At 36.2% G+C, this 15,129-nt stretch overlaps 1 protein-coding gene across 1 annotated transcript in view; it reads left to right on the forward strand.

Annotated features, from left to right (window-relative positions):
- Nucleotides 1–15,129, forward strand: part of ANGPT1 (angiopoietin 1) — a 172,880-nt gene that overhangs the window by 93,490 nt on the left and 64,261 nt on the right. The gene's annotated exons all lie outside the window — the stretch shown is intronic.

The raw sequence follows: 15,129 nt of genomic DNA on the forward strand, positions 1-15,129 counted from the left end.
TTCAGTTAGCATGGAAGCATGGATAAAAGAGGTCTATGTGAGGTTAAGTACCAGCAGTCCGAAGAGCCCAGCATGTTTGCTTATTGTAATTCTAGAGCTCTAAGTGCCATCAATGATCTAAAAAACAAAGAGCAAAAACCCAGACAAAACCCCTGAACAACAACACCATCCCCCCAATCAAAATGTTGTCACCTGCATCATTACTCAATACTGTTCAAAAAGCAGAAGGGCATATTAGATCATTCCAACTATTCAGCTCAAGGCAGTGTGGGTTTGCTCTCTACTATATATTCCCATGCAACTTGTGTGGCTTAAATCTGGACTGCTCCAGTGACGAGGATTACATCTCTTCCTTTGGAAGTGTTGCATGCTTGGGCCCATGTTGATAGACTTTTTTTTTTAAAAAAAAAAAACAAACCTTTTCCCCCTCATGTTCATTCTAAATGTTCCCTTCTGCTTATTCTGTTATACTGTTCCTCAGCATTTTGAATTAAATAATGTTCTTCATAGTAGGCTGTTCTCATATCAGTAGAGAAACACTGTGATGCAATGCAAATCCTTTATTATGTTTTATGGTCTTTTGGCAAAGAAACCTGGCAAAGCTGTTTTCAGAGTATTCTAATAGAGCTCAGGAGTACTTTAAAATTAATATAAAAATGAAAAATGTATTATTCTCATACAGAGACATACTGCAAGTTCTTTATAAGGTTAGAAAAAGATTTTCTAATAATTTTGAATTTGAATCAAGGAAAAAAAAAAACAAACAGCAACAACAGCAATACTTTCCTAAACTTAGTTTCCTCAGCTGTTTCTTATAAAAACTTTGAGTGAGAATTATAGTACTGAATGTTTAAAACTAAGCTCCTGGGAACAAGTTCAGGTGCCTGAAAACCTGAATTTTCAGGAGTTTTTTTACTTCTGAGGAACTGTTGAAACCAACGATGCTCAGCACTGTTAAATGCCTAAATACAGTTATAATAGCCTAAGTCAAACTCTTTGGACTCCATTACCTTTTGTGTATTAACATGTTCAGGATTTTCCTTGGATACCTTACTTATTTAAAGAAAAAAATTTAAAGAGAAATAATTGCAGAAGTGTTTCTGCTTACCATCCCTTTAAATCTAGCTGACCAACATTTTTGGTAAGTACATTCACAGCTGAAAAAGGAGCCAGACAGCTTAAGTTAAAGTAGTAATATTATCCTGGAGCTCAAGACCACTCTAATTAAGGTTGAATACTAAATCATTTGGTTGTACCAAAAAAACCTAATACTAGCTTCAGTCTGTGCAAATATATGTTGAAGATGGAAAAATATGCATGCTGGGAAGTACAACTGGAGCTACTCTAAATTCATGTGAAAACATGAAGTTCAGATAGTCTTACACAAGACTTTATGTGTGCACTGATGTTCAAAACATAATATATGCTGTGAGAACTGGTGTTTATTTGGAGACAGAGAACAGCAAAGTGTGATACATAAATCAGTGACACCACTTCTCTTATACTTCGGTAACTCTCAGTCATCTAATTTCATAAGGGATATAGCAGAAATGGAAATGGTCCAGAAAAGAATAGGACAATGGAAATAATTAGAGACCTGGAACAATTTCTATATGAGGAGAAAGAGCTATAACATACAGAACTATTAGATGGGAAGGAAGGTATGTGGGATGCTGTTATGGAAGCATGCAAAATAACTAATGGTAGGGAGAAAAAGAACAGCCAGTAACTTTGAGAGATATTTTCCATTGTTAAAAGACAGTACTTGATTAAGTACAGGTTGCTAGATATCATTGAGATTGTTAAAGATTTTTTAATTATTAGAAAGCTGAGGAGCTATCAGAGGGTGGGTCCTCTTAAAAACCTCAGGCTTTTACTAGGGACGCTCATCTTTGAAAGGAGGCACAACCTAAGTGAGACATCAAGTCTAGAAGGGCAGATAGTCAAAGATGAGTAACTTCCTAAGGCTGAACACAAGAGTAGAGAGAAATTGCAAAGTCTAAAACCTGAGGTATCTTGAGAATGGTTAAGTACCTTTGTTGGATTTTCTACCATAAATTTTAAATGTTACTAGATATCTTTTATATTACATGTATGTGTACATATTTTAAAAATACTATTATCAGCATCAAGAAACCTAAAAATTTCCCTGAAGATAAGTCACAGACAGGAAAATTATGTTCTTCCTTGCATAAATCATAGTATTCAGGATTTTCCAATTTGTGAAACTGAAATTAGTAATTTTAAAACTATTTTTAATAAAATAATAGTAATACAGCTAAAGAACTTCATTTGAAACCAAGCTGGTGATAACTATTGTATTTTCATTACAAAACATGAGAAATTTCCTCCAGTATTGACATAATCATATCAGAAGATTTATTTTTAGAATAACTTAAATAAGTTGGGAAACTTTCAGAAGTTTGCCTGCTAGGAGCCTGTGAATAATATAGTTGAACACTGTAGAGATACAGGGCTGAACAGAAACTGCTTTTGTTTAGTTCTACACTCTGAGAAGCTTAGTGAACATAGTCCCTAGTACTGGATGACAACATTAAAAAAAAAAAAAACCCTGCTTTGCTACTTCCACCATGGCTACACAAACTTTAAGAGAATTTCTGAAGGATATAAAAGCAAATGAGGAAGACAGAAAAAAGTAAAAGCTACACAAAGGATAAATTTTTATAATACAGATGGACCTAAATGCAAAATCCAGATCTCACTGTCAGTGTCAGTTTTGGTACAGACTGGTTTTGGGATGGGGGCCACCTGTAAAACTTGGAATTGTTTGTGAGTTTGGTTTCCAAAATACCACCCACCTCTGTCCCAGTGTGAGAGATTCTAGGATTTCAGTTGCGTGTAATCCTGAAAATAGACGCTTTAATAGGCCACAAAGACTACAGAGAGTCAAATAGATGCAGGATACCGTGGGGACTCATATGTCTCCATTTTGGCTTGTGTCTATGTCTAAATAGATTTGTCACATTGTTAATGTATTTTTTTAGGCAGGGGCAACAAACTTGGCAGTGGCTGCTAATAACTTTCTAAAATAGAGTTTCTGAAAAAGCAGCACTTTCAGACAGTAGCCTTCCAGTTGAAATGACTGTTCATTATGATGAAAATTTAAAGTAAGTTTTTAAACGTTAACTAATCTCTAAATTCAAATATAGATAAATGCCTGAAACTTCTACTTTTCCCCAACAATAGGCAGAGAAAGAGAAACATTGAGGTGAAGGCTTAATTAATCGTCATAGAGATATTGCACGACTAACTCCAAAACTAGAAGTCCTTCACCTGTAGAAGATAGGAGTGGGATAGAGATCACATCATTCTTTGCAAAGGTCATCAAAGGTTTTGTGATTAATGTTTTCTTTAAACTGTTCATTCTTTGTAATACTTTGAATGTTATTTGTCTGAGATGGATAAAGCATTTTGGCATGTTGCTGTTACTGCCAAACAATAAATCTGTAATAGAGTAACTAGTTTACTGAAAGTCTTTCTAAACTTCCAGATCAGAAAAATTGCTTATGAGAAGGATTAGGTAGTGCTAAGTAGAGAGTCAAACAAATATTACTCAGAAAGAAAAATACAAGGAGTACACTAGAAATTATGTTAAGCAATAGATAATATCATCGTCAAAGAAGTGTACACAAGTTCAAACCGAGTAATTCAGAAATTGTACTGGTCCAGTGGGAAATTATGTTTCAAGCCAAATGTCACAAAATGTGCCCAGTCAAAAATCACATACATTGTCCTTTTTTTTTCCCTAAGTAGAGGAAAATAGATCTAAAGTGTCTATTGTGTTAACATTAATTTGCATAACTTAGGATAGCTGCTCAGGTACTCCTACCCACAGGATAAGGGAATATAAAAATTCAATGGGAAAGTATATTTAATCATAAACTTTTTTCCTTTTCCTGTTTTTTATGTTGTCTGTCAGACTGCATAATAACATATCTTGTTAAAATGTTTGGTCTAAATTTTTGTAGTTTAGAGGACTAATGGAACAGTAGAGAAGGGTTTGTCATGAATGTCTGGTTTTGTGACCTCCTAGTAGGAGAGAAATGAAGCATTAGCTTCCTCTTAAATGCTGACAAGAAGCAAAGCTTAATTCTCGAAATAATACACATACATGCTAGGAATTTACCTCCCCAGAAGTGCCTATTGAGTTCATGAAGTAAATTATGTGGTTAGTGGGTCTGGCATTTCTGAAAAGGTACAAATCTCCTGGGTAATGGGTAGTTTTCATGTTTTAGAAAATTATGCAGGAAAAGTAAATACGTCCACAAACTTTTTTTTTAGTGGAATTCATGCATTTAAAATGCATAGCAATTAATTTATTAAAAACATTAAATAGTAAGTAGTCAATTCCATTTCCTAGACCACAGTTGTTATGGTAAAATTTATGCTCAGTTGAAGAGAATGAAAATAGAATGAGGACTTCAAAGAAATGACCTGAAGGTTAGGGGCACAGAGGAAACTCCATTGACATAAGCAGAATTAACCCCAGCAGTGATGCTGGCCTACTTCATTAGAAAGACTTCAAAGACACCTTACATAATACAAGCTAATATTTAAAAAAAAAATAAAATCCCAGTGGGAATCCCAGGATAGAATAACAGATTCAGGTATTCTGAAAGGTAATTTTAAATCTTAATATTTGGACTGTGTTCAGCAAGACGAATTTCCTGTATTATATTGATCCAGCCATATATTGGAATACAATAAGGAGGATATTTAAGTCTAATAGATTTTAGACAGCAGTATAGAAGAGTAAGGTTGTACGATATCGTTCTTGGTCATTTTTCTTCTGTGCATAGAAAGAATATTATTGGTACTCATCTGAGATATATTTTGATGTGACAGCTTCAATGAATGAATTGAAATGAATGCAATGAAGCTACCAATGGTCTGGTACCCTTTTCCTAACAATATCTTTTCATTCCTTAAGCACTTGTATCCTCTTTGTACCTCAACCTTGACATTGCTAAGGTTTTTTCAACATGATGAGACATAACTAGTGAGGTATAAGCCTAGAGTATGGCATATAAGTCACTTCATTATTTTTCTTCTGAAGCATAGAAGAAAACAAAATAAGAGTTTTGCTAGATGCACAGAAGTTTCTAACCAACTTTGGCTGCAAGCTGTAGGTCTGAGGTGGATCCAGAGTGTGCTTGAAACATGGTTATAAGAAAAGAATGCATGAAGAAAGTGTTAGACATTTTTTTATACCTGAAATTACATTTTAATTACCACTGAGTTATAACATACTACAGTGTAATAAGAAAACATGATGCTTTTCATCTATGACTTCGATTTTTTTTTAACTTTATTTTTCTTAATAGTAATTAAGAATTAATTCAGAAACACAGACTTGACAAAGTTGGAGTGACCACACCAGAACTTTAAACAAAACCTCATTTAATGCACTGAAGCCATCTTGTGTTCTACAGTTATTCTGTCATGAAGTCCTGTTTTGATCCCCAAAGGTGTCAAAGCAAATAGCTTCAGCTAAGGCTGATGGTACGTGTGTTTGGGAATACAGAAAACATCAATTTCCTCAGTTTCTTTCTACTTCCTCCTGCTTTAGAGATTTTATGAACAAGTGGTTTTATTTTTTTAAGACATCTTAAAGCAATAACAGAAATACCTTTAGTTTAAAAAGAGATCAGAAGATCGCTATCAGAAAATGTCCACCTGAATTCACAAAGCTCACTATTATAAAGGTGCATTCCACTTTTTGGTCTGCCTTTATTTATATTTTAAAAGCTGGGGAAAAATTTTAATCTTAATTTTGCAGTTAGTGTCACAGAAGAGGGGTCCCCTTACCCTTATTGTAGCTGGATCCAATTGAGCACATGTACCCACAGAGGTGGAAAGTGCTGCAGGGCTGCAGTCAGAGACCAGGTTGTCTGTACAGTTGTGTAGATGTTCAGTTAAATGTACACATCAGCACCAGCTTTATTTTGTGTTTCTTGTTTATTCTGTTCAGGTGCTATAGACTTCCTGTTTCCCCTGAGGAATTTTTGTATTGATATGCATTTTTCAGAGATGCTCAAAAAGCTCAAGTAAGAGTTTTTTGGGGTCAGTCTCACCTGACTCACCTAACATTTAGAGTGTAGATGTGGAGTCCTAGTCTGGACATTCGTTAGAGTCAACAAGGGCACTTTTGTCAAGCGACAAGTGTCAAGAGGTGAATTTCATCTGCAAGTACCTTTCTTCTCCATATTATCTGTTAAAGGGTGGTGATGTTAGTGCTGCTATTAATATGATCCGTATCAACATTGGGACAGATTAATTTTTTACTATTGTTCTCTAAAACTAACTAAATAATATTAATTCCAAATCATAATGATTTAAAAATAAAAGTATTTTCATACCTTGCTCAGGTAAGGATTCCTTAATTTCCAAGTTATGCTGTATAATAAAATGTAATAAAGTGTATTTGGTAGGATCAAGACAGACTTTGGTTTAAAAGCAGTTCAGTGCTGGAATAAGTCAATTTGAATGTGCAGCATTGGAAATTTGTGTCATTAGAAAATATTTAAACTCTTCAAAACAGAATTAGGCATTCCCATATTGTATCCCTATTAACTTGTTGATGGTCACAGCAGGAGGTCAATATTTATTAGTACTGAAAAAGGAAGACTTTTAAGTACATATTTTTACGTTTAAATTCTTGATTGTTAATATTGAAATCAATTACCCACCCTCATTCATAGAGTATATGTCAGTGCCAAATCCCTCTTCACTCTGCTTTGTGAAAATGGTACTATTCACTCACACAAAAGTTATTACAGGAGATATCAGCGTATGTAAACCAATTAACAACACTGCTGGTGTCACCCAAATGGCTTGTTAGTGAAAAATTTCTTTGTATGCATACCATTCTTCAGCTGGAAACACTAAATCCACATTAGGGTGCCTGTGTGGAAAAATATAAATCAATTAAAGAAATATGGACACTAGAAATATTAAACAAAGCCAGTGGCTTAATCTCTCTTGTAGCAGTTAAAGAAAGACTTCTTTAGCTCTCATCTCTCAGTGAATGGCTGGTTACTCACAAAATCGCTGTCTCAAACAGAAACTATTAAGGAACTATATTGCAGCATGATAATTAAGTGTCTTTATCTCTTTTTAAATGGGCCATAAGGCATTCTATTTCAGCTCACTAATGAGGACCACTTTATGGTATTCCTAAGTGATGTCTTTCAAATGCACAGTGAATCGAAGTATTATTGTTGTTACCAGTCACTAAGGCTGGATTTATTGGGAAACGAACTTGATAACCGTTGATAATTTATTAGGTAGTAAGTAATTATGCCCTGGAGAGGGTGAAAGCTCACTATGTTAGCATCGTTTTCCAAGACCAACTCAATTCCTGCAGCACTACAGGAGGCAAATTCTGCTTTAAATGATTTATTTAATAAGTAGCTGGATAGTTTAAGAGCTCTTTCTATGCAATTGTTTGCCTTTCTTACTTCAGACTTTTAGAGGGTGTGTGGGAGAGAAAAGTAATGTTCTGTTAGCTGCCAAAACATTTTCAGTAAATGTTAATGTGAGGCATATAATTGGCTACACCTTTTGACTTTCCTCCCCACCTTAAAAATATACATCTGAAATTCTTGTATGTAATGAATCTTTGTGTTCCTAAGGAATCTGAGGCTGGACTAATTCCTAGGCTGGTAGAATCGTGGTAGATTCCTAGGCTGGTAGAATACCAACTGCATTTCAGCATGGCCTGGTAGTTATGCTGGATTGTACTTAACAGAGGTTTGCACATCCATTTGGGCCTCCTGCATGCAGTAAGTGGTATGCATGCAGCCTTGAAGTGCCAGGGGTTGATGGCAAAGGGGCTATTTTTGCTTTTGTCATTGATCCTTGGAAACAAAATCCTTCCACTTCTCCATTCAGTACAGTGATTGTAGGGTCACAGGATGAATCAGGTCATTGAGCTGCTCCAGTGGAATAATACATCTGTATAACACACAAACAAACAAAACAACAACAAAACAGCCAAGCAAACAAAGAAAAACCCTAAGCCTGCTTCCCCCTTGCCACACCAAACTAAAACTCCTTCTGCCAGATCTCCAGTTAGATGGTTTATTCTGTGGCTATGAAGGCAGGCTACAACTGACAGAAATGGGCGGAGCAGCACCAGTCCTTTAAGTGACACCCTGCCATTGCACTGGGTTTTGGGTTGTGACTAAGTGCTCCTTTAGACATAAAAAATATGTGTGTGTGTGTATTTACTTACACTGCCATAAACTCTGAGCACTTAAATGAAGGCCAGCATTTTCCATTCTAATCATTCAGCAGATGAGTGTATCTGAGGAATGAATTCTAGACTTCTGTTTTCTCTCACCTTCTAAAATACCTATGTAAATTGAAGGTAAGCTGCGAAAGACACAGAAGGTGCTACTTGCCTATTAATGGTCAAAATAAAAAAAAATATTATAAATTATTACAAAGAAACAGAAAGGATATCAGAAAAAAATTTATCACAGTATAATTCATAATGTGCTCAAGGACTGTATAAAATATTGGACCTCACATCTCAAAAAACAAATATGCCAAAAGCTACAAAGGCAGATGATCAAAGATATGAAATATCTTTCATTAAGCGTATCAGAGACACTTCAGGCAGTGTAAAAGATACTAGAAGGAGAGTGCAGTAGAAATTGTAGCTGGTGACTTGTAGAGCATGGATGCAGAATTACTGACACTTTCTGCTAAGAATGAAGGGTCACCAGCTGAAATACACTGGTTAAAAGCTAACAATGGGAGATTGTCCTTCACATGGTACATGTATGGAGTTCCTTGGTACGGGCCACTGTAAATGATTAAAATTAATGCAGCTTCAAAAATGCAACAGGAGAAATTCCTAGAAGCAAATTCTTTCATAGCCTATTAAATAAACAGATATATAATATCTGGCAGAGGAAGTGCCTGTGCTTCCTGGATATGCTTGCCTGCTCTTCTGCTCTTCTTCAGGCATCTGCTTTGGACATCTGTTCCTCCTGAAGTCTCTTTTTTGGGCCAGGTGTTAGCCCAGCCCTTGCAAAACCTTAGCGTCCTCCTGGAGAGGGCAAGGCTGAAAGGAAAAATAAAATAAGGAGAAAATAAGTAATTATGAGGGTGCAAGCAAAGAAGAAAACAGAAGAGCAGTGAGAGTTAAAATATCTAGTCTGATGAGGAAGCCCCATGACTTCTAGGGTTTCTGATGCTGGAGATGGGACACTGGAGAGGCTGGAGTGACAGTGTAACATGGTATAGCCACTCTCATAACTTCATTTGGGATTAATGGGAGCCTTGACAATAAAGTTTTATAAACTAGAATCTGCAAGTTTATAATCTATAAACTTGATTATGGAGCAGTAGTTCCCAGAACTGAAATATTTTATTCCAGTTTGTCAAAATGAAGTTTTTTTTCCAGTTTGTCTTTGTCCAGCTCTTTTTGTCAGATTCAGAGCAATCTCACAAAGATACATTACTTTGAAAAGCACATTGATGAATGTATACTTTGCTGGAAGGAAAATACAAGTCCAAACTCCAGTCCTAAACTCTTTCACCTCCCTAGTAAACAAATGAGAGTCACAAGTATGTACAAACAATTACTTATCTGAGAAGACTGCTGGACTCCAAGATATCCAGAAGCAGCTTTCATATTCATTTCCCCCATCCCACCCTTTTTTTTAAGATGATATTCAGACTTAGTGGAAATGAAACCAAAACTTAGTATTAATACAGGAGGAAATAATGTTGACATTGGAGGAAGTTTTTAATCAGGTAGTGGTAGTTTGTCTTTATAATAATTTAGAATTGGGTACTAAGTGCATATAAGTTCACATTTAAAACTTCTACTTAACTAGCTAGATGCTAGATGTTCCTGATGTTTTATCAATAATAAGTTACCGCAATATTTTTTTCATTTCATACCTCTCAGTGGATTGTAATTTTCTAATCCTTTTTCACATTGGCTGTATTGGGTAATGGTGGTAGCTTTAATAAACCAGAAATACTTTCTGGAGAGGAAAAACACATAGTATATATTTTGTACCTGAACAGACTAGAATCCAGAAAATGCACTTTCCAAGTCCTTTTTGACAGGGACACAAATGTGCTTTTATGCAGCTATCATTTCCGTTTGTAGGCAATGCTGTGGTTATCTGGAGAGCATATCTGATTTGAAGTCAGGCTCGAGGTTTGCTCCTTTCCCTGTGGTTTGTGTAACATTTGCAGCACAACTGTTGTCACAGGGTTGTCTTGTTGCAGTGAATAGTTGCATGTCACAGCCAGCTATTAGGTTGCAGTTTAAGGTTTCTTCTCAAGTGGAGGTTGGTATATGCAAGACTAGGCCTCTGAAAGAGCAGACTGTACTTCTAGCTGTAAGTCGGCAAAAACTGAGTGGCTGTAAGTCTTTGCATATTTTTCCTCCTCAAAACAAAAATAATCACCACCCTTTCTCCGTCAGATCTGTTTGTGGTTCTTGCTGCTAAGTCTGGGAACATATATACATGTATGGGCCATGTTCCAGGCCTCCTCACTGGGGATATTTGACTGACATCCTTTTGATAACATTATCAAACTGTTCCTGATTTGATTTTTTGTAAGCCAGCAGCTTTTTGCCATTGTAACTGGAACTGTGGCGGTGCACAGCAGCTGCACCCAAATGGCCGGGAAAGAGGTCAGAGATACAGGGTCTTTTACAGAAATGTAGGATTACCCACCATGCGTCTGGAACCATGACAAAATCAAGGCAAAATTTATTGGCAGTCTGGATCTAGACAGACACTGCCATTTGGTAGTCCTTGAATGACCCTGTCCTGGAATGCTGTAGCTGTAGGTAAAAGCCATCAATTTACAGCTTTCTCCTTTTTGATTTTTTAGAAGCTGCTCATCTGGGGACAGTAATTTTCACCTCAGATGCTTTTGACAGAGCAGCTAAAATTTAGGTCAATTCTCTTTGCCAATAAGATATGGAGAGAGACTTTTCCTTCCTGGCTTCAAAAGCATGAAGAATTTTTAAAGTGTATTTTGGTATGTACAGTGATTATTAAGTCCTGTAGGAAAATCAGATTCATGTAAATAAAACATTAAAACAATGCAAACATGATAATTCACTAAGACACTACAGAAATCTCTGCATATCCCTCCAAATAATATAATGCAAAACACCAACAGCTGCCTTCCATTTGCTGGCAGTATCACTAAAGGACATAAGACGTTAGTGATTAACTCATTCTCAAATGATTTCACAAATATGACAGCTCAGATCTTAAATAATCTAGTAAATATAAAAGTGATTTTATTGATTCAGTCAACATAATGAACTTCAATTTAACATTCTCTACTGCTTACAGACAAACTGTGCTATTCATTCACCAAATATCTGATGGAGACTTGAAATGAAACGAGATAACCACTTCATTTTCTCAATAACAATCAGAAATCTCAATTTAAAAAAATCAAGTATATTATTTTTAATTTTTTTTTCTAGTAAAGGTGAGATTAGATAATCTTCATACAGTTAGGAAAAAAATAAATATTGTATATTTTAAATTTCCTATTCCTAGAGGAGAACTTTAGATTACTAAATATTTCAGGAGCTAGTTATACTAAGTAGTCAGTTTGTATTTCTTCAAACCTTATCAGAAAAGCAAGCATCCTTAATTTGTGATAGCTGTTAGGAACTAGTAAACTCATTTACTATTGACTTATTTTAATGACTGATAGCAGAAGAATAGTCTCACCCAACACAGAGGCACACACAACTAACAATCACTTCAGGGATTTCCCTGGCTATTGCTTTGGGAGGAGGCCCTATGTGTCTAAGCTTTCTCACTTGCGAGCTCCTGTAACCCTTTCTAAGAAAACTGAAGAGTCTACAACCTCAGCTGCTGACCCTGGCCTTCTACTGAAGTTAATACTCTGTTGGCAGGAGCAGCAGAGTAACTGCTCAGCCCTGGCAAATCACAGCTTCTGGGTTAGCAGAAACCTCATTGATTTGTGTTCCCGTTCCTCTGTGGGGCCGCAGAGCAGTTGCACTGCCAATGCTGCTGCCCCTACATGGGAGCAACCATCTGACAGAGCTCTGGGCGTTTATGGATTGTACCTGTGGTATTGCCTAGACTTAAATCATCATCCAGGGCAATGAGGAAAAGAACCAGCTGAAAGACTGACAACTGAAATAATTAATCCAGCAAGTAGGAAAACACAGGTAGCATAACCCAAGAAGAAAGTTATTGGGCTAAAAACTAACCAAAAGGCTTTCAGAAGTGCAATGAAAGAAGAAATTATTTCTCTTGTTAATTCTCCTGTTAAGGAAAGCAGGATTTTCCACATAGGCATCATTGCTTCAAAGGAGCATGACTTCATCACCAGTTTATTCATCCAGAAAAGACAATCAAAAAAATCCTCCAGGGCTCCAAATTTGGCTAAGCATTCAGGTTTAAAAAATGATAATAATATTTTGCTTGACATAGGCTTATCTTTTTCTTCAGGTACATAAAATTTTGGCGTAAATATTGTATTTGAAAATAGCTAAACTAACATTAGAAATATGTGTAAAATCAATGAAGATCTTGAAGCTGAACAAAGAAATATAAAGGTTATGTATTTTGTCTTAGAACTGCTTTATTTGAACCTTGTTACTTTTTAAAAAATTTATTTACACTTCTACCATATGTGAGCCAATGTATCATTCAGGAACTTCACTTCATATAGAAAGGATTCAAGGTCTATGTAATGTTACAGAAAAAACAGTCTGGAGCTGTAGTAGGTAGAAGTGGTTTGGAAATTGTATGGAATATTAAGTTAGAAAAACAGCAGCAAACCATAGAAAAAACATATTTTACCCTAAAAGAACGTTACCAGTAACATTCCTGAGTATTAATTTTCTGATAACTTTGGGCTGTTCTTGCAAATTACAGCCTGATGTATTAAGAAAAACTGAACTTTGTGCTTGTCATGCTTAATATACTGTCCTGCAATCTGTAAGAATTCAGCTCCTTCACAAGGAGTTGAGGTTTCCTTCCAGTGGGAGCACTAACTCCTGACAGAGGGATGAGATGCACCCAAGGAAAGCCATCTTCTCCTGGCTACAGTGATTCACTGAATAAAACCCACTGCTGCAGAAGTGGTGTATTTGATTGCTTAGTCTATAGGAAATCTGCCATCTGTGATCTCAGGTATTTCAGCTGTCTGATACTAAGAAGGATGGCTGGAACTGGCCATATCTATGGCATCTATCTGTTCTTCACCTGTTACATCAACAGTAGTTTTATTGTGTTTTTTCTAGTCTTTAAGAATGAGGAAAAAAATTATTTCTAAGTATGCTTCCTAGAGATCCATCTCCTGAGAAAATGATTTTCAAATCTAATTCTAATTACTCTGAAAATAAAATCTGACCTTGTTTAAAATTTAAATAATATGAACTTTAGGATATACTAATGATTTTGTTGTCTAACTTGAAGTTAAAAAGGAACCACATTCAAGTTTCCTTTCTTGACTCTTAAGTAGTTATTTCCAAGTGGGTTTCAATGTGTGTATAACAGTTAGAGGTAAAATAATCTCTCTACACACAGATATTAAAATATAAGTAATTTAGGACTCAGAGAACTGAACACTTTGCCTCTGCAGAACTAAATACATCTTTTATACAAGAAAGGCTGATGTCTGCAGTTGAAATACAGTATTAGAGAACTGCAGGGCAGGAAGAATGGATCTAATCTAAAGCCCCCTGAAATCGATGACAGGCTTTGCTTTAACTCCTCTAGGCTTTGGCTCCAGCCCCAAGTAATTATTCAAGCTGGACTTTGGCCCCTGATACCAACACCATCTGCCTACAGGAAAGTACCATGAGATCTTTAATTAACACAGATCATGAAGGCCTCAGTTCTGTGTCTTATCTAAAAAATGGCACCTTTGAGAGTGTACTGTTGATGTGTACCTCGCTGAGGACTTCATTCCCCGCCATCTCATGGGGAACTGTCATCTACTGCATTGCCGGCACTACCTTTTCCATATATGGCCAAGTTTCAAAGCCATTGATTTTCCAGTTGAAGTTCATATGCAAGTATATGAGCCAGGTTTTATCTTTATTGATGGTGTTGAATAAATATAATAAATATAATACATATGCAGCAAATACATGGAAAGGGAGAAGTAAGGGGGTTTTGTTTGTTAAAATAAAATTTTAAAAGAACAAAATAAAACTCATAAAGCAAAAAAAGAATATGACTTTTATAAAATACCTACCTAGAGTGCAGGATAGTCTTACAGTTCAGGATTGGGGTTCTCACTATTCTTCTATTTTTACCTTTTCACAAAATCACTGAGGTAGAACATTTAACCTTTCTCTTCCTCAATTTCTGCATCTATGAAATGGTATTAATGCCAACTGATCCGGCAGGAATTTGCCATCTTATAATACTGCTTTGAAGTGTTCAAAGGGGAGATAGTACTTCAAGCTACCAAGCTTTGGCATTATTGCATACCATCTTATGGCCTGGATAGTCCAGACATGCTGAGCAAGGTCATCACTTTTTTACACACAGTTGTCATTAAGCACCAGCATTGCAGCACAGGCCATTTCATTGAGAGTGAATAAGGCGTAGTCCCTTTTGTACCTATAACTCAAAATTTCAAGCCAAAAATGAGAAAGATGTGTCTGTCACCAGGCGCTGAGTGTGTCTGGAGGACTTAAATATTGTTTCCTTATTGTAGGGATTAATGAAGTGCTGGCCTGGGCCCTGCACAGCACTTAAGGACATGTTTAACTTTAAGAATCTGAGTAGACTGATGGATTTCCATGGGAATACTGATGTGCTTAAAGTATGTGTTGTTGGAATGAAGTCATATCCTTCAGTATTGTGTGGGGTCACACTACTTTTGTTTGTGAAAGTGAAGGAACACTCTCAGACGTTACTCCTTCTGCAGCGAATCTCCTGGTTGTTCAAGATTGGGATCCTCAGACATCTCACCCTCCCGGTTTTTCAGCATAGTCTCATATACGTGGTCTGTCTGCAATATACAGGATCAAGATCTGCACTGGTGTTCTAACATTAGTTTTCCTGTTCTGAGCCAAAAATAAATTCAATAAATCATGATTCTCAACAACGGACTTCA

The sequence above is a fragment of the Phalacrocorax carbo genome, chromosome 2, assembly GCF_963921805.1.
Source record: "Phalacrocorax carbo chromosome 2, bPhaCar2.1, whole genome shotgun sequence".
In the NCBI taxonomy this organism is placed as follows: domain Eukaryota; kingdom Metazoa; phylum Chordata; class Aves; order Suliformes; family Phalacrocoracidae; genus Phalacrocorax; species Phalacrocorax carbo.